The sequence below is a fragment of the Vidua macroura genome, chromosome 6 (genome assembly GCF_024509145.1).
Source record: "Vidua macroura isolate BioBank_ID:100142 chromosome 6, ASM2450914v1, whole genome shotgun sequence".
NCBI classification, from domain to species: domain Eukaryota; kingdom Metazoa; phylum Chordata; class Aves; order Passeriformes; family Viduidae; genus Vidua; species Vidua macroura.
Window position 1 is genome coordinate 62,934,733 of NC_071576.1, and position 20,903 is coordinate 62,955,635.

The 20,903-nt window shown below is 47.7% G+C and overlaps 1 long non-coding RNA gene across 1 annotated transcript; it reads left to right on the forward strand.

Annotated features, from left to right (window-relative positions):
- The first annotated feature begins 17,743 nt into the window (after positions 1–17,743).
- On the forward strand, positions 17,744–19,520 carry LOC128808711 (uncharacterized). Its single transcript, XR_008437523.1, has 3 exons — positions 17,744–17,817; positions 18,609–18,680; positions 19,397–19,520. It is a non-coding gene; the product is annotated as an uncharacterized LOC128808711 (long non-coding RNA).
- The last annotated feature ends 1,383 nt before the right edge of the window (positions 19,521–20,903 follow it).

The window sequence follows — 20,903 nt, forward strand, 5'->3', positions numbered from 1 at the left end:
CCTGGGGCCACAGCTGTGTGTATTCTGTAATTTGCATTCAGTAAAGCCAAGGTGACTCAGGAGCTGTTCTCAGCAGTACTCCTCATCTGCAGCAGAGAAGTGGTGTAATGTTGGCTTCTCTCAAAACAAGGGCTGGTTGCTTTGAAGGAAAGGATGATGCTGATGTGTGAAAAACAAACAAATCACTCATCAACAATCAAATCACTGGAAGAGAGAAGATAGCTAGGATCTGACAGTAGTCTAAGGCACATACAGGAATCAAATAACTACCAGTTAAAGAAATTTCCAAAAGAGAAGTGTTAAAGCACAAACCATGCTAGAAATAAAGCTCCTTGCTTCCCAAAGTTAACTGTGGCTATATCCTTTACTTACACATCCTCAGCTGGCACAGTGAGGGTGGCACAGGTGTGGCAGAATGAGAGCAGTGGGAGGGTAGGTTCAGAGGGGTGAAGGACAGCCCACGTAGCTGGGGGCACTGAGGGGTGGGGCTGGGAGCCCAGAGAGCTGTGCCTGGTACCTGCACCAGACCACGTTCCCCAGACCATGCCAGCTCAGTAACTGATCAATAACTGATATCATTGATATTGGCAATGAACCTGGAGGGCTGTGCCTGGTACCTGCACCAGACCACGTTCCCCAGAACATGCCAGCTCAGTAACTGATCAATAACTGATGTCATTGATATTGGCAATGAACCTGGAGGGCTGTGCCTGGTACCTGCACCAGACCACGTTCCCCAGAACATGCCAGCTCAGTAACTGATCAATAACTGATATCATTGATATTGGCAATGAACCTGGAGGGCTGTGCCTGGTACCTGCACCAGACCACGTTCCCCAGAACATGCCAGCTCAGTAACTGATCAATAACTGATATCATTGATATTGGCAATGAACCTGGAGGGCTGTGCCTGGTACCTGCACCAGACCACGTTCCCCAGACCATGCCAGCTCAGTAACTGATCAATAACTGATATCATTGATATTGGCAATGAACCTGGAGGGCTGTGCCTGGTACCTGCACCAGACCACGTTCCCCAGAACATGCCAGCTCAGTAACTGATCAATAACTGATGTCATTGACATTGGCAATGAAGCTGCAGCCCCATGGCTCTGCCATGCCTGACCTTACACACCCGCGCTCACAGGCTGGGCAGTTTTAGTTAACACAGAGACAGAGAGGGGAGGGTTGGTTTTCTTTCACACCACCTCATTAAACTCTTAATTAAACGTCATTAAACTCTTGCTGTGGTCTGTTGGTGACAGAAGTATTCCGTGCATGTCAGCAGGCCTAGTGCTGTGTTAAAGGACTCTTGCAACTTGTAAGTTCATGTCTGTGGCCTTGTTCTCTATTATTCATCTTGTGTAACATAAATATTTATTGTATATTTATATAATTTTATGTTTTTTTGGGAAAATACTGAAATTGGCATTAAAATTTAAAAGCAACTGCGTCATATTGTAAATATAATTAAGCTATATTTAAGTGTACTGATTAACATAATATATGTTTAACTAGAGTTTTTTATGTTTTTAAATATATTTTCGAAATACATATATATATATATATATATAAAATGGGGTTTTTTGGGGGACCATGTGACTTTTCTCTAATTGTAAAACAAACTTGAGTTTTACTATAAATATGTGTGTTCTTTGTTTTAAAACAATTTTTACTCTATTTTAGCAATAAAATCTCGCTCGGAGGGCAGGTAGCCCCCTGTTTCATAGCTGGACAGTTAGCATTGGGAGGGGAGGGATAGCAAGAATTTCCTTCACATGGAAGCTGGGGATACTTGCAGAATGATGTATTTCCATTTAATTCTAGCACAAAATTCCTCACGAACTAAAAGCCCATGAATGACATATATATGGTTTTACTCAAGTATAAAATAAAGAGCATAAGGGGATGGGAGATTCTACCCTTAGTAACTAAGGGATAAGTGAGACATAAACTCAATAGCTGTAGTAATGTACCTGATTTTTAAATGGTTATTTTTAAATGTACCTGATTTTAAATTTATATCCCCTGCACTGATTTATGACCCTACAGTCACTCCCTAGGAGTGGAATTCCTTGAATTTAACATCTTGTTAGCATTTCTAAAACAATATTGTCTACTACAACTGCCAAGCCTGTATATTTAGTTATCCCATAGACCTTTAATAATCAATAAATCCTCAGGATGAGTAGAAAACTTTCATATAACTTAAGGAGGGTGGCGGGGGGGGGAGCACAAACCCAGACTCTTGCCAAAAAAACTGTTGCTGCAGATTTTTCAGGAGCCCAGTACCAGCAATGTCTCACAAAAATTGAGGAAATTGTGCTTCTGCAGATTGTCACTTCTATTAAACACACCTGCATGCACATTGCTTTTTTATTGTCATCTTCACATGAGCTAACAGAAGCCGTGATGGATGCTGAAACCTTTGGGATGTGGACGAGCAGAGCTGCCTTTCGACCACACCACGTGCCTGCCCCTGCCTCTGCTTGGACCCTGCCTCCTTCCTGAGGCAGCACAGAGAAGTTGCTGCAGCTCATTAAATGTATGTTGATAAGGGAATGGTGCCTAGGGAATGGAATGCACACACTGAAAATACATATTTGAGCTGCAGAGGAAGATACAGGTGCCAGCCAGCCAGCCAGCCACTCTACTGAGTCCTAGCTCTGGAGGGGAAAACAAAGGTATTCCCATGGCTTTTCTCACTTGGAGGAAAAAAAAAAAATCCATAGCTAGAATTTAAAATTACTCAGCAAAAAAATAATAGAAAGCAGTAAAAGATTTTTGAAGAGAAGTGAAGGCTACACTGAAGGGTAATGACAGGGGGACAATGTTTATTTCAGTTTGTCCCAGGTGGATCTAATACACGGCTTCCACAGGCTCCTTCCCCTAATTAGGTCCTCATTGAGGAGACACCTTCTGGCAGGTCAATTAAAATGAAAAAGTAATTGATGCACTTGTTTTGAGTAAATATAAAGAGCACTGACGTCTGACCTTATGAAGGAATTGGAATTGCAAAGTCAGGAAGTGTCTGTAGGCGGTGTTTTGGAAGAGGAGATTTTTTTTTTTCCCTGAACTTTTTTTATATGTAGAGCTTGTTTTTTTTAAAACAGCTTGCTACCATTTTGAGTACTCAGAGGCTGTGGTGTTGCTATAAATCAGAGAATTTAGGGTGATAGCTTTGTTTTGATGCCTATGGGAGATGGACTGGAAATAGCACAAGTGATCCTGCTTTTCCACACCAGATCTGGGTTCACCTGTGGAATTTGAAATGCTTTTGGTAAGTCTTTCAAGTCTTTTAAATCCTGTTAGACAGAGGCACAAAGCACTTGGAGGTAAACTGCTCTTTGTCTCTACTGAGCCAAATGGCACAGAGCTGCTGGTTTTGGCTTTGCTGTGCAGTCTCTAGGACCTGCCTGTGACCTGCTCCATCCTCCCCACTGAAGTCCCCCACGTGTACACGTATTCATCTGGCTGTAAAACCACTCCTGGTGCTGCTGGCGTGCCTCTGTTGGTCAGGCTGTGCTGTTGACCCCATCCAGGACTGCAGCCACCCCGCTGCTGCTGCAGGTCCTTGCTCTGCAGGATCGATGTGCAGAGGGAGCAAGGAGAGGCAGTTCCAGGATTGCCAGTGCCTGGGAGGAGCAGGGGCTTCCCTGCAGCCCAGAGTCCTCCCCTGCCTCCCTGCAGACCCCGCCGAGCTCATCTGAGCAACAACTGCCAGTGAGCTCACGCAGGGATTGCAGGGGTGAGGAGGAGGATTTGGCACGGAGCTGTGAGGCTTCTTGCCTAAATCCCCTTTCCTGCCTTGCCCACAAAGGGATGGCTTACAAGGGAGGATATGTCCTGCTGGGAGTGCAGAGTTTTGCACTTCCAGAAACGGCATCTCGTGAGTCTGCACTCTGAGAATGTTTCCCTTTGCTAGAAGAATCCTTTCTTTATCCTGTCCCTTCCTCCCCTTTAGTAAAAAATCTGGTGTAGCTTAAGCCTACAAAGTTCAAACTGCAGTTCACGTGTGTAAACCAAGCTGCCTGCTCCCCCTGTGTTATGTTAATTATAACAGCCTTTAAAACTGCTCAGACTCTAAACAGAGGTGCAGGTACCTGGTGGACTAAATATTCCTTCAACTGTCATCTACACCGAGGGGTTTTAATTATCTTGAGGTTTCCAGTTACAGTTTTTCCTGCCCTTTAAAGACCATTCTGCTAGGAGACTCATTTTCTCCCTAACCCCAACATGGTCCCTCATAGAAGTTCCACTATATTTGGACTCCAACCTTGGGAATCTGTTATTTCAAGACAATATAAAATATGTGTGACCATGTTTCTGGTACAAGAACAGTGCTGCCAGTGTCACCATTTACTGCCATGAAACAGCCCAATGAGACCTTTTCTCTTCCAGATGTATGCTGTGACTGGAACAGCTGTAAAACTGAATGGAAGGACGTACCCAAAAAAGCTTTGGGAAATATAAAAAGAACAAATCTAGTAGCTTTGTTGAGAGCAAAGTGCAGGTGATGTATTGCTGCTTCCCCTGTTGGTAGCAGGCTGGACATCCCCCCCAGGCCATTCAGCCACAAATGCAAACCTAAAGTCCTGCTTAGCTACAAGAAACTCAAACTGTGCAGCTTTTTTTTTTTATTAGTCCCCCAGTTTGCTTTATTCTTGGGCTAAGCAAAATGTCTGTCCTTGATGTCCCTGTGTGATGCAGGCCACCTGGTGAGCAAGAACAGCCTCAGCAACACAAGGATTTATTTAATTTTTTTTTTTTTTAAAATCACTACATCACCTTGTAAATGAATACCTTTTTTTTTTTTTGTCTGGGAAAAAAGGAGCTACTGCTCTTGAGGGTAGAGCCAAAGGGATGTGCAGATCTCTGCTAACAGGTGATTGCCAGGGCTGGGCTGCAGCAGGGGACACGTGGCTGTGTCACCTCAGGTCAAATCACCTCCCAGCTTGTTACGGGTTCTGACCACTATTCCCTTGGGTTTGAGTACACGAGTCTAGGACGAGCTACTGCCTGGCTGTTTAATTCTGCAGGGTCCAGAGGAAGCCTCACCAGCTGCAGCTGAGCTATTCAAAACAGCCATATTATCTTACACCCCTTTTCCTGTGAGCTGCCCCTCCTTGCTGCCAGCTGGGCTGGTGTGGCTCACTCAGCTCTCCCTTTCAGGGGATATGAGTTCAGGCATGCCCATCCCAGCCGGCTGCTGTGCGTCCTGCTGAGCTGCACAGGTCTCTGCTGGGAGCTCTCATGGCAGGAGAGGGGAGCAGAGCAGCTCCTGCTGCCTGCCCTGCCGGGCAGTGGAAGGCAGCAAGCAGCTCCCTGTTGGCTCGCTGCAGGGCAGGACGCAGGGAGGTGACCTGTGCTCCAGCACTGACAGTGGCAGTCTCAGCTCGGCGCTGCAGGAGGAGCAAGCCATGCCCCTGTTTTCAGAAGTCTTGCTGCAAACAAGCTGTCTAGTGAAACAGAGATTCATCACCTGACCTGCCAAACAGCAGCTTTGTTTTCCCAGAGGAAAATAGGGCAAGGGCTTGGAAGAGGCTAATGGAAGAAAAGCATCAGTTTGTGTGTTCCCTTGAACATGCATTGCTGTTAGCTTCCCAAAAAGATAACAATCCTCCTATGGCTGTAGGCATCGAGGCCTTGAGAGTCAGGTGTTCTATTTCAGCGAGCCTGGCAAGCCCAGGGACCACACAACCCTTTTTGCCAGCTGTTAAACTCAGCTTGCACCGTGTGGGACGCAGAGGAAAGGCAGACAAACACACAAAATCCCTCTGTAAATCTGTCAGGTAGGCACCTGCAGTTAGCAGTGCTGCTCCTGTCTGTGCCTTCTCTAATTAAACCAGAGATTCCAGGCATAACTCTGCATGTCCCTACGGCTTTGTAATTGTTGCCTGCATGCAAAGTCAGAGGAACAGTGAAGATAAAGTAGTGCAAACAATAGTTATATGAGCTAATTAGCCCTGCCTGTCACTGAAAATACTGCATGGGCTGCCTTGAACTTCCAAGGCAGTATGTTAATAGGAAGAGATCCTGAAATAAAGGGTTCCTGTAGCCTAGGATGACTTTGGGGGTCTGCAATCCACTACCTATGCAATGGTCACCTCATAAATTCCCCTTAAGAAACACAATACTCTGTTCTGTGCTTCCTAACACAACAGATACCAATGGTTTCTAAGAACTGGTGCAATTTCTCTAAGTATGTATCAGGTGTTGCGTAGGGCCATAGCTATGGTGTAGTTTACAGTTTGGTAAATTACAGACTAATGAAATGACCACCTCTGCAGTAAGTTGAGGCATTGCAGAACAAAGCTGCAAGCCCAGAGACCTCTGTAAAGATTCCTTCTTGGAGCTTTTGTTTTTCTCTCCTTTAAATAGGACAATTTTTCCTTAATCACAGAGCCTAATTCTGCCTTTGAAAAGCACAGTGTCTACTGAATTTAGTTGGAGGATTAAAGAGCACTCAATAAATCAATAGAGAATAAGTCTAGCAGAAGCCATTCTGGACAGAATCAGGAGAAACTTGGGATGAAGACTGGCAGAGGAGCAGTCTGAGAGGCAATGGCTGTAAAACTGCCCCATTTCCACCCCTATCCTGGGACCTGGCCACCCCTGGAGGTCAAGTATGGGGGTGGCCACGTTGGTGACTGCGTTTGGTGCAGACTCCTCAGAAACTTCCTCCTGCAGGGTGAGGAGAAAAGGGACCCTGACCCCGCTGTGGCATGGGCCTGGGGGGTTTCAGCCCCGCTGACCACCAGCCCCAGAGCAGGATGAGGTGAGACCTGGTGTGCTCTGGAGGCTGCTCAGGGGTAGAGCCATCTCCTGGGGCCTCTGTGACACGTGTGACTTCTTCCCACTGCTTTGGTCCTCATGCTCCCAAGTGTGAGCTTGCCTTTCTGGTACATTAAAGCAGGCCAAGGGTTTGTTCTGGATTTCCACGGATGTGTTTGTTCTGGATTTCCACGGATGTGTTTGTTCTGGATTTCCAGGGACGTGTTTGAGGTGCAGCCAGCCGTGGGGACCCAGCAGGGATGAGGACCCTGCTGTGTCTCCATGGTGCTGCAGATTTCCCGTGGCCTTGGGCACAGCTGGGCTCCCTGGCTCTGCTCTCCCACCAGCTTTTGCTGCTTTGCTGTTGCTCTGAATGCTGCTGGTTACATTTTACCAGCAGGCTGAGCTCCGTGCCTGGACACAGGCTGCTGCAGCTGCCTGGCTGGCTGGGAATTGCCATTTGGCTTTGAAGTAAATGCAAAGCTTGTTCCACCCAGCAGTTCCCATCCTCCACCAGACAGAGCACAGCTCTCTGCTCTGGTCCAGCTCTGGGGCCACCAGCTATTTTTGCCTCTTTGTGTGCCACACATTGCACCCAGAGGTTTCTATCATTACCCAGGAGGGGGTTTCCTACCTCTGTGCCTAAGCGTTGCTGGATCCCAATAAAAAGTCACTTAACAATTTCTCTTTAGGGTCCTGCAGTGTTTTGCAATGTGTTCTCGTGGAACTCTGTTGAACACGGATATTTAAAAACAAAGCACAAACAAAAGATTTTGTGCCAAAGCTATGATTACTGTGAGTAGTAACTAGGAAATTACAAGAATTTGTATTCAAAATACAAAGTTTAAGCTGCAGAGATAGAACTCTGCCTCTTCTCATTTGGCAGCCACACCAATCTGTCTTCTTGGCCAGCTTGGTCTGCAAGGCAGCAAACACAGAGTTACTGCTTAGAGCTATTCTGGGAATAAAAAGTGTATCTGATAGAAGAATTTGGGCAAGTGACATCATTTGGGTTAGGAAGTTAGGGTTTGAATAAACACTAATTTGATTAGGAAAAGTGTTTCTTTCAACTATTACCACCCTACTTCTGACCTACAGTTTTCTTTCTTTTGAGATGAGCAAAAACTTTTTAGTTTTGAGAGACGCACTCATGAAGACGGCAGCACATCACAGGATGCAAAACTCTTACTCTTTAATAAATGGCATATTGCAAAATATCTGTTCATTGGTGTTAAAATATCTACAATGTAAATATTCGGTAATATAAATATAACCTTACATTAAATAACTGAACAAAGCCTATGTGGCAGGCTGTGTGAGTCACTGATGCAGATAAATGCTGTATTGATTACCAATGCAAAGGTCCACACCGTAGGCTGATTTTATTTATCAGAATACATGTACCACTCCAAAACTGGAGATACTCCTACCCACAAAGTATTTAAAGGATGTTCAAAATAAAATCCCCCTCTGCAAGCATAAAACCCTGTCAAAGACTTCAGACTTCTCAAGTACACTGCAGACTTGAAATGTTGGAAAATATGGGCTCCAGACTTCTTTTTTTTTGGCCTGGCAAGCAAATGTGACATCTTTGAAGTTTTGGATGCAGCCCACCCCTGCGCAGAGCTGGGCACACCAGGCAAAGCAGCTCTTGCACGTGGTGTTTGGACAGGTCCAGCCCCGCCAGGGTCCAGGGCTGTGTGTGCTCACATCCCACAGACACTCCAGCCCAAAGCTGTGGGACCAGGTGGATTCACACGAGGATCCAATGTCTGACCCTCAGCAGCCAACTGGGGACTGGGGAGAAACATGAGGAGTTGGTATTGATGCCTTGGGAAGGCGGGCCTGGAGCAGAGGCTGGGCAGAGCTAAAGAACAAAGCAGGGATTGATTCAAAGGATCTCCTCCATGGATCCACCTTGGGCAGCACCAGAGCCCAGCCAGGGCTGCAGCCAAGAGGAACCAAAATGGTCCCAAAATGCACGAGCGCTCCCGGGGGCTCTCACTGGGATCAGCTCTGCTCCATTTGCACCTTGCAGTTCATTGTCCCATTCCAGCTTTAGCCCAGGCACTCCCATCCTGCTTGTTTTTCTCTCTCCAGCCCACGCTGTTTGTGCTCCTGGGCCTGAGCTTTGGATCATTTGTCCTTGGTGCCCAGCTGGAGCAGGAATTGTTTTGTCTCCCTGCTCTGTGCACAGAGCTCCCCATCCCCTCGTGTGAAGCTCAGAAGTGCACACTGAAGCACCCCAGAATGTGAAAAACAGAAAAGCTGAAACCTGAGGCATCAGTGTTCCCTGTCCAAAAATCCCCATGGTGATCACACCATCACTGGTCTCTTCTCTCAGTTCTGCTTCCCTCTGTTTCTCAAGCTCCTCACTTGGAGGAGAGCCCAGGTGAGTACAGGTTTGCTGCACAGGCAGGCCCACCACAGAAACCTGGCCCCAGAGACAGCCAGGGCAGGGCAGGGACTCTCCCCCTCCACCAGAAGCCCCTGGAGAGCCCACCTGCACGCGTGCAGCAGCTTGCAGGACATTGGAGCGAGGCAGGGGGCTGGGTGGTGTGTGCTTCACCAGGGAAGTACGGCTGATTAAGAGCTTCCCACAGATTAAAAACTGGGACAAAGCCATTTCTGGCAGAGAGGATGGGATTTGCCCCAGAAAGGAGCAACAGGGGAGGTGGACAGAAAATCCCCTTCCCTTGGCCTTGGGAAGACAAGGCTAAGATGCTGAAGGGCACTAGGCAGAACAACTAGAAAGAAAAGTCAGAGGAACTGGGGAAGGTGGTGTTAGCTGTGTGAGGGTGTTTGCAAGAAGGAGAAAAAGAAATGTGAAAAGTGCAGCCAGGCAGGGGGAAAAGTCCCCTTGGAATATTGTATTGACTGGCAGAGCAGGGGTGCTGCTGAGCACAGAGGCTGAGCTGGAGGCTCTGGGGGCCCGACAGCGGGGCTGACGCGGGGCTTTGGGCACGAGCAGCCCCTGCTCGGGGCCTGTTGGTGCTTGCGTGCCCCGGGTGTCTGCAGAGGAGCAGCTTTGCTGATGAGCAGATGTTTTCTCCATGTGGCTCTTACGACATCCGCCGGGGCTCCTGCTGGAGATGTGCAACCGGGCCCTCCCACCCACGCACCAGCCCCGACTCCAGGCTGCAGCACACAATTATGCAAAAGCATTTGCTTCGTGCCGCTCCTGACAGCCCAACATATGTACAGAAAGGAGTTTATAAAATAAAAATAATCCTGCTACTGCTGCAGCAATCTGCCTCGCCCAGAAACTCAGGTCTGGGGTCCCAGAGTGCCAGATGCTGGCTTTGCAGTGCCTGGTAAGGGCACCAGAACTGAGAGCAGGGCACAAGGGGCTCCAGAGCTGCAGCCCCACCCCTCTCATCCCACCTGGCCAGTGTTCAGCATCACACCCTAACCAGCTCGGCCGTGGGGATGGAAAGGGTGCAAGAAACCACCGGGCTAGCGTGGAGTAACAACTGAAACGTCAGTCACAGCAGCCATGGGCACTTGTGCTTTCATCAGCACCATCAGGAGACAGCAGAAACTCTTCAGAGGAAACCCCCAGCCACTGCCAGCAGATAATCAATGCCATGATCAATTAAAACCACTGTCAGAAACATTCAGTGGGTGTTGTTTACGCTGCATCCAGCTGCAAAGCAAAAAACCCAAACCTGTGGGTTTAGATCGTGCAGACTGTAATTGCAGGTTTAATTATAGCATAACTGAGGCATCAATCCCATCTCTTCAATTTTTCTGGAAAAGCCTCATTTGGTTTATCATTTATTACCTGAGAATTAATGTCTCACACAGACACCAACGAAGGTGGAGGAATAAGTATCTCTTTCATGAAAATGGAATAAATAATAACAAGTACTTCTTTTTTTGTCCTAGTGGATTAGGCAACCTTTTAAGAAAGACTCCTTTCCTTTACCCACTGCATCTCATTTAAATATGCAGTTGTGTGCCTCTCATCTTTCTTTCCGTGTTTGATTTCTGAACCTACCTAATTGCTGCCAACGTTTGTGCCTGAGCAGGGACGGGCGAGGATGGAAGCTCTGCTTTGATTTAGGCAGATGTGTTTGCATATTGTCTGGGTTACCATTTGCATGGAAGGGAAAAGGATCACAACTATGGCATCCTCCGTCTTTCCTCGCTGAACCACGGCCTGTGGAAAATGTTAAATGCAGAAGAAATCATCAATAAGTCACAGTGCCCTGCCCTGTTTGAGCCGTTCACCCTGGAGAACCTGAAACTGCAGTTCTTCTCAGAACGTGTGTCCTGTGGCTGCGAGAGCTCAGCATGACCTGGTGAAGGAATTCACTGGGGACCTCCCAGCAAAGCAGTGGCACAATCACCCCACAATCACCCCACAATCACCCCACAATCAATCACCCCACAATCACCCCACAATCACCCCACAATCAATCACCCCACAATCACCCCACAATCAATCACCCCACAATCAATCACCCCACAATCAGCCCACAATCAATCACCCCACAATCAATCACCCCACAATCAATCACCCCACAATCACCCCACAATCACCCCACAATCAATCACCCCACAATCACCCCACAATCACCCCACAATCAATCACCCCACAATCACCCCACAATCAATCACCCCACAATCAATCACCCCACAATCAGCCCACAATCAATCACCCCACAATCAATCACCCCACAATCAATCACCCCACAATCACCCCACAATCACCCCACAATCAATCACCCCACAATCACCCCACAATCACCCCACAATCACCCCACAATCAATCACCCCACAATCAATCACCCCACAATCACCCCACAATCACCCCACAATCAATCACCCCACAATCAATCACCCCACAATCACCCCACAATCAATCACCCCACAATCAATCACCCCACAACCACCCCACAATCACCCCGCACCCTTTCTTCAGCAGGCTGGCCCAGCGTCTTTCCTTGGGAAGGAAAGGAGAACTCCCAGTGCCTGCCCTCCTGCCCTGCCGCGAGCAAACAGGGATTGCGGGGCGCGGGCGAGCAGGCGCCTGGCTCTGGCTGGAAAGAGGGGCCCGCGGAGCTGAACCCGGGCCCTGGGGGCTGAGGGCAGGGAGCAGTGCCCGGGGAGCCGGGGCTGCCAGGGCCCATCGCCCTCCTTTCCTCCGGTGCAGCGCCGCAAGGACACCGGGACACTGGCCCTGCACTGGCACCCCATGACTGGCACCCCATGACTGGCACCCTTGGACTGGCACCCTGCACCCTGCACTGCTCCCTGCACCGCTCCCTGCACTGCTCCCTGCACCGCTCCCTGCATTCTCCCTGCACTGCTCCCTTGGACTGGCACCCTGCACCACTCCCTGCACTGCTCCCTGCACCGCTCCCTGCACCCTGCACTGCTCCCTGCTCCCTGCACTGCTCCCTGCACTGGCACCCTGCACCCTGCACTGCTCCCTGCACTGCTCCCTGCACCGCTCCCTGCACCCTGCACTGCTCCCTGCTCCCTGCACTGCTCCCTGCACTGGCACCCTGCACCCTGCACTGCTCCCTGCACTGCTCCCTGCACCGCTCCCTGCACTGCTCCCTGCACCCTGCACTGCTCCCTGCACCCTGCACTGCTCCCTGCACTGGCACCCTGCACCCTGCACCCTGCACTGCTCCCTGCACCGCTCCCTGCACTGCTCCCTGCTCCCTGCACTGCTCCCTGCACCCTGCACTGCTCCCTGCACTGGCACCCTGCACCCTGCACCCTGCACTGCTCCCTGCACCGCTCCCTGCACTGCTCCCTGCTCCCTGCACTGCTCCCTGCACCCTGCACTGCTCCCTGCACTGGCACCCTGCACCCTGCACCCTGCACTGCTCCCTGCACTGCTCCCTGCACTGCTCCCTGCACCCTGCACTGCTCCCTGCACCGCTCCCTGCTCCCTGCACTGCAGCCTGGCCCAGGTGTGGCTCCCGTGCAGTGCCGCCCTGCAGCTCTGCCTGCTGCCCAGCTGGAGCAGCTGCCCTCGGTGTCCCCACGTTCCTGGTGCCTGCAGGATCCACTTCCCCTGCGCGCCCCTGTGTGCTGCCACGTGTCACATGTCACATGTCACATGTCACGTGTCACATGTAATGTGTCACATGTCACATGTCACGTGTCACATGTCACATGTCATGTGTCACACCATCACATCACACTGTCACATGTCACATGTCACATGTCATGTGTCACACGTCACATGTCACATGTCACATGCCACATGTCATGTGTCACATGTCACGTGTCACATGTCAAATGTCACGTGTCACACCATCACGTCACACGTCACATGTCAAGTGTCACATGTCACATGCCACATGTCACATGCCACGTGTCACATGTCACATGTCACACCGTCAATCAGGTCACGTGTCACATGTCACATGTCAGTTCCTGATTAGCTCTCACAGCGCCGTGTGAATCCCGGATCGCACAGATTTGTGTGAGTGTCACAGATTTGTGTGAATTCCACATTTCACATCTCAGATTTGTGTGAATTAGCACAGATTTGTGTGAATTAGCACAGATTTGTGTGGATTTTCCACTTCACATCTCACAGATTTGTGTGAATTTCACAGATTTGTGTGAATTTCACATTTCACATCTCAGATTTGTGTGAATTAGCACAGATTTGTGTGAATTAGCACAGATTTGTGTGGATTTTCCACTTCACATCTCACAGATTTGTGTGAATTTCACAGATTTGTGTGAATTTCACATTTCACATCGCACAGATTTGTGTGAATTATCACAGATTTGTGTGAATTATCGTAGATTTGTGTGAATTTCACATTTCCCCTCTCACAGATTTGTGTGAATTATCGTAGATTTGTGTGAATTTCACATTTCCCATCTCACAGATTTGTGTGAATTATCCCAGATTTGTGTGAATTTCACATTTCCCATCTCACAGATTTGTGTGAATTATCGCAGATTTGTGTGGATTTCATATTTCACATCTCACAGATTTGTCTGAATTTCACAGATTTGTGTGAATTTCACAGAGTTGTGTGCATTTCACATTTCATATATAACATATTTGTCTGAATTTCACAGATTTGTGTGAATTTCACTTTTCACATATCACAGATTTGTGTGCACTGTCACAGGTGTTGTGAATTATCACAGATTTGTGTGAATTTCACTTTTCACGTATCACAGAATTGTGTGCACTGTCACAGGTGTTGCGAATTATCACAGATTTGTGTGAATTTTCACAGATTTTGTGAATTAATAAACTTCACAGGTGACAGTACTTTGTTAATTAACACCCCGGGGTTGATTGACAGCTGCTTCAGCCAATCAGATCTCTCCTAAGGCTGCAGGCATTTCATTGGTCCAGGTCCCGGAGGGGGCGTGTAGCCCAGACCAATGAGAGCGCAGGCCGGGGCCGTTCGAATGCCTATAAAAGGCGGGGCGGGGCAGTATGGCCGCCCTGCCCCTCACGGCTCCGCCCGCGGCGGTTCGCGCTCCTTCGTCCCGCCCGCTCCCCTCACGACGCTCCCGCCCGTGTGCAGCCCCGGCGGGGGCGGCCTTGGGCTGCGGGGAGCACCGTGAGGAGCAGCAGGGGACAGCAGAGCCGTGTGTCGGTGATTCGCAGCGGGGCTGTGCCCCGCTGGCTTCGTGAGGCGCTTTCTTACCCATCCTTGTGACGGCGCCTCGCAGCCCTCACGCAGCGTGTTCAAAAAAGATTATCTCCTTTGCGAGGCAGCAGCGTCCTGTTCGCCAAGCTCGCCTCCGCTGGGATTTCTGCTGACAGGATGTGAAGTTCAGGTGAGAAACGAAGGGGTTTGGAGCCGGGCTGGGGAGGAGCAGGGCCAGCCGGGGCCGTGATGATGGTGGTGGTGCTCAGGGTGAGAGGGAGCCCAGGTGCAGGTAACCCCTGCCTGAAACACTGCCATTAAAGCTTATCAGGTGCACAAATGAGACTGTTGGAGTTAATCTCGGCTCGATAGAGCTAGATCCCTCCCACAGGCTTCAGCAGCAGTGTTGAATGGCATTACAGCCTGGATGTGTAATGGGAGCTGCACAAGGACATGCCCAGGTTCGGGCAGGCATCTCAAAGGCATCGTTTCCCCTCGTTCTGTGTCTAGTAGTGTGTTCTCCCACACAGCTACACCATGTGTAGTGCTCACCGTTACAGATGCCGTAAGTAAAGAGCTGAAGCTCTGTTACTTTTTTCTAACCATAGATGCTGAGGTTCCTCATGCTTGCTTTAGGAGCTGTTGAAATTAAGGTTTTCTCTGTAGCTCTCAGGAAACCGTTATTCCTCTATTAAAAGCTCAGATTTCCACAAAACAACATGATTTCATGAACTAGAACTTGAAGAATAAGGTTAGGTAATGTGACACTTGAAATAAAAGCTCGAGATATGACAAAGCCATGTTCAGTGCACTTCCCACCTGAATGGGGAATTGCCATTACGCATTCAGTTTAAAGAACACGCACGTTTATTCCAGAACTGCTCAAATATTAGCCAAATAAAAGATTAGGTTAATGCTGCCACTAACTTTAAAATTTACTGAAATAATTATCGTGGGAGGGGAAAAAAGGCCAAGATTTTGAGATGAATTGCTGTGGAAATCAGCAGTGTTGGTAAAACTCTGCTTGGCATCATTCATTAATATTCACAGTAGATTTGACCAACACTTCTTCCTTTCATTTTTTTACCTTTTCATCATTTCACAGGATTTCCTGTGTTGTTTTACTTGTGAGTGTGCATGAGTCTGTCTCCTTGGATGCAAGGGCAGGAGGAAGTTTTGGGGCCTGCACTGCATGGAAGGCAAAGCTTTGGAATGGGGGTGTCAGCAAGTGGGTGCTGCTGGTCTTCAGCACCACGGGGAGGTAAAGCTGGGACAGGGCTCCTGTGGAAATTGTGTCCTCCCTCCTTTGGTGTAAAACAATTGCCCTATGTGGCACACCCAGCATCAGCTTTCATCCTTCCAGTACTTCCAGCAGAAGCACGTAGAAGGTGGCACTTCAAATAACACGGACATGGATTTGAACCAGGTACTTAGCTTTTCTTTCCAGCGTGGCCCAGCTCAGATTAGAAGACTTTTTCCTGCTTTCTAATGATGGCAGGCTTTGTGTCCAAAGCACAGAGTGTGCAGGGGACAGAGGGGTTAAAATATATAATATTTTATGTATAATTGTGTAAAATATAATTATGTAAAATATTCTTCTAATTTTATTTTTGTTTTAGCTAAACTATGTCCTTTGTCCTAAACGGTTTTCAACAAGTCCTGCAACTCCTTTAATGAAAAGGATTCCACCACACACTTTTTTTTATTTTGAGAAAAGCAGAGAAATATGTAAAAATTGGTCAAGGATAAGATGTGCAGATATTCAATATTGTAGGTGGGAAAACAAAACAATTTTGTGGTCTTATTTGTTGTTTTAGTTCATAAAGCTTGTTTCAGAAAGGATGTTTTGTTCCATTTTCCCTTATTTCCCTACCAAAACCCAAGCTTTTATTGCTTCTCCTACACCCATGCTGTTTACCAGCACTGCTGATGTACAATGTGGTCTGCCATAGTCCTGCCACCGTTTACTAAACTGTTTTTAATGTATTGAGCTCTGCACTGGCTTGTCACCATGGGCTTCACTGGGTAGGCATGGCCCTGCTCCTTCCTTTTTGCTTGTTAATTAAACATGTCGTACCACTGACCAGCTTCTGATGAACTAAGACTGTTTTCCTGTAGTCTGAAAATACACAAAGAAGTGTTTCTGCCAAGGTCTGTCATTCGGGTAAGGAGCAATTCCTGGTTAGCGAGCATCTAGAGCAGAGTAGCATCTACTGGAAATGGGATGAAATGACAGCTCAGAAGTACCATGAAACCTCGGGGCAGCTGCTCCCACTCCTCAGGCACGGCATTTCCACGGCCCGTGGGACGAGGTGGTCAGGAGAATTCATCTGGGTAGGTGCACGTGGCTGGGCTGCTGGGCACGTTGCTCAGGTAGGTGTTCTCAGGGCTGTGACATGGAGGAGAAGCCTGCGGGGGACACCTCAGTGTCTGTCCCATCCCCTCCCACCAACAGGGGACCTGTGTCCCAAAAGGGGACAGGTGCAGGACACAGATCTCTCTCTCTCCTGCCAGCTGGTGCCACCTTGCTCTAGGACAGACAGCTGGCACTCTCTCCTCCCCTGGGGCAAGGTTCTGCCTGAAGTTGCTACAAAGGAAAGGAGGTGGTGTTTTTCAGAGTTCAGAAGAAATCCTTTGGGTTTTGGCCTAGCATTTCTGCATGAGGCTTTCCCCCTGGAGGGGACACGCAGCTGGCATCTCTGTTAGTGTTGCTCTGCACAGGTAGCTCAAAGCGTGCATCTGGAGCAAGAGAGGGAAGGTACTTCCACTAAGTGGGCTGCCATTGATTTTCATATGTCATAGGTATTAGAGAGGAAAAAGACCTATTAAATCATCTAGTCAGTATAATCACAGCAGAACTACTCCCTGCTGGACACTTACTGGTGGATTGTCAACTCTAGTTCAGGAAACTGAGTTGTAGTGTTCAATAGAATGCATCCTGAATTTCCATTTAATATCAGTTTTCTTTGGTTTCTGCTTTTATATTAATGCGTTGATGGGCTTTATATTGATTGACTTTTCTTAGTGTAATGAGAACAAAATGCCACTTATCATGTAAGTCATTTAACTCAAACTAGCAAGCTATCAAGGCTAGCTCCTCCCGGGGGAAAGTCCTAATGGCTAGAGCAGAGAGCTACATCCATACAGAGGTGTTGGTAAGAGAGATAATTCTTAACAAGTTTTAATTTATTTCAAAACAACAGGAGAGGGTTACGCAGCTGAATATACCAACCAAGTCTTCAAAATCCCACGGAGCAAAGCAAACAGAGCCTTATGAACCTTTTGAAGTCCTCAGTGCTGAAGGCAGATGAGCTGGGTGTGTTTGTCCCACGGAGCAGGGATACTCCTGCAGCTGCCATGACTGCCTGTTCCCGGAGAAGCTTCCAGGCTGTGGCAGTGCTGCTCCGTAGCTTGTTCAGTGTCTCTTCTGGAGCATCTGCTCACCACTCACACGGTAAGTATCCCTTGGTGCGTTCCCTGCCGTTTCCTTGGGCTCCGGGGTCCTGTACGATCGCTAGGATAAACACTTCCAAACTCTCTTTCCACAAAACAGAGCCTTTACTCACATGCCAGCTAAACTTTTCCTGGGGCTCTGAAGTTCCCTGATAAGATCCCACATAATATGCTGGGGAATTATGTGTGGCAGGCTCATTCCTCACCCATTAAATGAAATCAGTGGCTGTTTCACAATGTATAAAATAACAGGGAAGATATGCCAGTGGGTGGCAGGGAATGCTGCTGAGTCACTGGGTATTAAGCAATGCAGAACAAAGCAAACAAGGATTACAGACTCTTTGGGGATGCCATATCAAGGAACCATTTGGAAGCAAGCAGCAGCCCTTGCCTGACACATGCAGGCACAGGCATCTGTCACCACAGCCACGCTCTGGCCCAAGGCAGGGTAAGAACCTCAGAGCCAATCTGGCTAAATTATCTCACCGGGGTCTTGTTACTCACCTGGGGCAGGCAACAGGAAAAGACTAGAAAACCTTGTCTTAAAGCAGAGCTAGACGTGCAGCTGCTTATTACAGCAAACCCTGAATTTAAATTTTTTTTAGCTGGACTTTTTAAAATAAAGATATTTAGCAAAATTAATAGTCTGGTGCTCACCAGTGTGGAGATTTTTATTTCTATTTTCTAAATCTGTTAATGGATACTTAATTGTTGTATTTCAGCTCAAGTATTTAAACAAAATCTTTAGCACCTCTTCAGCATCATATTTTATTTTTTAATATTCACTTCCAGAAATGCTAACATACTCCAGCACGAACACCATGTGGCCTCAGATTCCTCATCAGGAAACATTAAAGGCTAAAGGTATGCAGTAATTTAGTTGTGCTAAAGGAACTTCCTGTGAAGCTGTTGCACAAATCTACTGAAAAAAGAATGAAAAGAATGAAAAGAATAAGTGTGCTATTGACCAAATTTGGAGCAGGCATCTGTTATGGTTTGACATGGAGTTGAATTTTTTTAAGAAGTTGAGTCAAACTAATGAGTAGTTAAGTTTAGATATTAGCACTTAGACTAACTACTGAAGGTATGGACACACTTCTGAGAACGCAGGGGGTTAAAAGAACTCTCAGGAGAACTTCCACGGTGGCTATTTCTTTAAGTACATTTTTTTTGTTTGAAGATAAAAACCACACTAAAATACTTCTGCTATAGCAATGCCTACCTTTGCAACTTCAGACTCTGCTGCAAAAATGCAAGGTTTTTTTCTGTCTAACCTGTAGCCCTGTTCTTCCCTCCACTGTGGTCCTGCACAGGCATTCCACTTCCTCAACTGGAATTTGAACCTTTCTCCTGCTAACTATTACATTATCAATCTTCACAGATGACAGCCTAGAAACCCAAACTTTGTCCTGGCTTGGTTTTTTTGGTTTGTTTTGCTGGGTTTTTTTCTGCAGGTAAAAATCAGTGCAAATTGCTGGAGTGATAGAGTTTAAGCTGGAGAGTGCTATGAAGTAGACAGTGGCAGCACTACTTAAAATTTGCTTTTCAGATTTTCTTATTCTTGTAATGTCATTGTCCAGGTCACTGGGTATACAGGAAGTTTAAAGCAGCCGCTTTAACCTCTGAATCTTTAGTCTCTACTGAAGTCAGAGTAATGGCACTTTAAAGGTATGTTTAAACACGTATTCTTATGTATGTCCTTTGGAAAAGTCTTAGGATTGATGAAATACTGCTGAACACTCATTTTTCTCCAGAGGCTAATCTGTCCGAAGTCTGAGCAGGTTATTTAAAATTTCAACCACATCTAACAGAATGGTCATTCCTGCACCACTGATAGAAACATCTGGATTTTATTCCAGAAGCATTTTACAATTCCGGCTGCTAAAACACTTTTTCTCGCCGGAAACTAGTCTGAGGATTTAATTTTGTTCACCTGCAAAATTCCATTTGTCTGACCTTTTCATTGAAATGCATACGCAGCAGCCCTCAGACCGAGAGGAACTGACATGAAAATAAATCACAGAGAGAAGTGAGTCCATCACCGCCACACTGGCGGACACTTTGAGACCTGTTGAGAACTATTCTCTTTCAAAGCAAAAAATACAAAATGCAGACAAAATCAAAGCCAAATGGGAAGAGTTATACCCTCAGAATAAATTAAGAGCATATAAATACATGTTCTGAAGCAGTCCCCTGCTCTTTTCCAGAAGAAACTCACACAGTATGTCATGCAGTGATTTAATACAGATGGTAAATTCAATGCATTAGCCCCACAAAGATTAAACTGGTGCCAAACAGGAAATAGAAAGCACGTCTCGCATTTCACACGGGCAGAATGGTATTTATATGTGCATATATTTATAGATATTAAAATATACCTATTGTGCATAATATGTATACTGTTTGCTCCGTGTTATTATATAATTTTGTATTATTTATATATATACTATTATAGAATACAATATTGTATCATGGACCTATAGGGTCCACTATTTGAATGGAGTTGCAGAACCCTTCTGTCTCCTTTGTGGACAGTGGTTTTTCTGCACAGTGTGCACAGTGTCAAAAACCTTGCTAAGTCCAGGTAGACAACATTTCTCTCTATACGAGTATGTATATGTACATATACTTAACATTATGTACGCATTTAACATAAGTGTATATCCCATCTCCAGGGGCACTCCGGGTGGACAGACAGACCTGCCCTCGCAGTGTGGTGTTGTGTAAATAGTCCTCAGTCACGCTGAAGGACGGGGATGAAAACGGAGAGGACATTTTTTACTGAAGTTCCCAGCAGGATTTGGGCATCGCACGGTCTAGAGGAATAATGCCCAGGTACGCTGGCGGGCAGTCAGGCAGCTGCCGGCCCCTCAGCGGGCCCCGGGGCGCGGCGCCGGCCGCCGAAGGCTCGCCCTCCCCTCACGGCGCTCGGTCCCTCGGCCGCCGAAGGCTCGCCCTCCCCTCACGGCGCTCGGTCCCTCGGCCGCCGAAGGCTCGCCCTCCCCTCACGGCGCTCGGTCCCTCGGCCGCCGAAGGCTCGCCCTCCCCTCACGGCGCTCGGTCCCTCGGCCGCCGCGCGGCCTCGCC